This window comes from Pristiophorus japonicus, unplaced genomic scaffold (genome assembly GCF_044704955.1).
Source record: "Pristiophorus japonicus isolate sPriJap1 unplaced genomic scaffold, sPriJap1.hap1 HAP1_SCAFFOLD_45, whole genome shotgun sequence".
Classification (NCBI taxonomy): domain Eukaryota; kingdom Metazoa; phylum Chordata; class Chondrichthyes; family Pristiophoridae; genus Pristiophorus; species Pristiophorus japonicus.
The window spans coordinates 3,062,280-3,064,670 of record NW_027254352.1 but is presented as its reverse complement, the minus strand read 5'-3'; the positions used below and the strand labels follow the sequence as shown (position 1 = coordinate 3,064,670).

The window sequence follows — 2,391 nt, the reverse complement described above, 5'->3', positions numbered from 1 at the left end:
GATATGAACTCTGCAGCAACAAGTGACTCCTGGCCAGGTGCAGGCCACTGTTTCATCGAAAGCTTTGCAACAGAATAACTAACCACAAAAGAAGATAAAGAGGAAGGGCCCCCAAACTCGCACCATGCTGTCAGGTTTCAGTAGGACTAAAAAGTTGAATGTAAATGAATTGCGTTGCTATATGGATCGATTGGTTGGATGTAGATGAATTTAAATGATTGTATTCCACCCCCAGTAAACTGCTTATAACCCCGCGGCACAAGGCACTCGGGGAGATCGCTGCATCTCAACTCTTCTCCCAGAGCTCTGTTAGCAATAAAGTTGTCTCTCTTACCTTACCAGAGTCTATGTGAATTTATTTTCACTCACAGTGGATGCAGAGAGGATGTTTCCACCGATGGTGGAGACTAGAACTAGGGGCATGATCTTAGAATAATGGGCCGCCCATTTAAAACTGAGATGAGGAGGAATTTCTTCTCTCAGAGGGTTGTAAATCTGTGGAATTCACTGTCCCAGAGAGCTGTGGAAGCTGGAAAATTCAATATATTTAGGACAGAAATAGACAGTTTCTTAAACAATAAGGAGTTAAGGGGTTATGGGCAGCGGGCGGGGAAGTGGAGCTGAGTCCATGATATGATCAGCCATGATCTTATTAAATGGTGGAGCAGGCTCGAGGGGCAGTATGGCCGACTCCTGCTCCTATTTCTTATGTTCCTTTGACTAATACACAACAACATCCTAGGCGTCACCATTGACAAAGGAAATGTGGGCAAGCCTGGCTACCTCAGTCTGTGGAGCATGAGATTTTTAATTTTAAGGTCATGCATTCGAGCCCCACCTTGCGTCAATTATTTTCCTTAAACTTTTATGTTACTTTCACGGGAATTAACCCACACATTCAAAAAGGAGTTAGATATGTCCCTTATGGCTAAAAGGATCAAGGGGTATGGAGAGAAAGCAGGAAAGGGGTACTGAGGGAATGATCAGCTATGATCATAGTGAATGGCGGTGCAGGCTCGAAGGGCCGAATGGCCTACTACTGCACCTATTTTCTATGTTTCTATGTTTCCCCTTGTAGGGGAATCTAGACCTTGGGGACACAGTTTCAGAAAAAGGTGTCATAAGAACATAAGAAGTCGGAGCAGGAGTAGGCCACATGGTCCCTCGAGCCTGCTCCACCATTCAATACGATCATGGCTGCTCCCCATAACACCTTATTCCCTGAACGTTTAAGGGTCGCCCATTTACAACGGAGATGAGGAGGAATTTCTTCTCTCAGAGGGTGGTGAATCTTTGGAGCTCTCTGCCCCAGAGAGCTGTGGAGGCTGGGTCATTGAATATATTTAAGGTGGAGATAGACAGATTTTGGAACGAGGCCATATGGATTGAATTGGAGAAAAGAAAAGGGGCAATCACACGACTGGGAATGTACGAGAGACCCGCGAACATACAGAGGGAGATATAGGGTCTGGTTATTGTGATTCAGCAAAGAAACTATCGATCCTGGAGGACAAATACTCTGTTCCAAAGGAAACGGACCCAGCCTCTCTAATTGATCAGTTAATTAATGATGTTTTCCCGTGAAAGCAACATAAAGGTTTAACACAACTTATTCGCCCAACGTGGGGCTTGAACCCACGACGCTGAGATTAAGAGTTTCATACTCTACCGACTGAGCTAGCCGAGCTTGGCAAATGTGGGATCCTTGACGTATGTCAAATGTTGTGGGTGGATTAATGATTATAGAAATCATGATTGAGTATCTCACAGACTTGAATTATGGAGTTCCTTCAGTTTGCAAATCTTTAATTGTGCAAAAGAAGATTGTGGGTTAATTGATGATGTTTTTCCATGAATGCTGCATTAAATTAAAAGAAATGCAATCACCCAACGTGGGGCTCGGACCCACGACCCTGAGATTAAGAGTCACATACTCTATGGACTGAGCTAACCGGTCTTCTATCCAACACAGGTTTTTATCGCTTATTGCAGCCAGGCGCCTGTTGTCTCCGCCCCAGATGTTGAAACTTGCTGTTGAAACTTGTGTCGTGTTTATCACATTTGCTTTACACGCAAATGGTCCCTGGTTCAATCCCGGGCAGAAACATTATGTTTAAACTTTCTGTGGATGAACAATCGGAGACGAGTTTAGTCTCCCGGCAAATGCTCCCTGACCTGCTGAGATTTCCAGCATTTGCTGTTTTTATTTGCTGTTTATTTTCCTGGCAAAAGGGCTCCCTTATTCCTTAATTGCTCTTTATTTCACTTCAATAAATGGATAACTTTGACTGCGAGAAAACGGATCTCCCGGGGACCTTTTGCGTGTGAGGCCAACATGATATCCGCTACACTGCAGCCCATCAAAGGGCGAGAAACCACTGAATATAAAGG

The 2,391-nt window shown here is 44.4% G+C and overlaps 1 non-coding gene across 1 annotated transcript; it reads right to left on the bottom strand.

Annotated features, from left to right (window-relative positions):
* Positions 1 to 1,614: 1,614 nt before the first annotated feature.
* Positions 1,615 to 1,687, bottom strand: trnak-cuu (transfer RNA lysine (anticodon CUU)). Its single transcript has one exon. It is a non-coding gene; the product is annotated as a tRNA-Lys (tRNA).
* Positions 1,688 to 2,391: the final 704 nt, after the last annotated feature.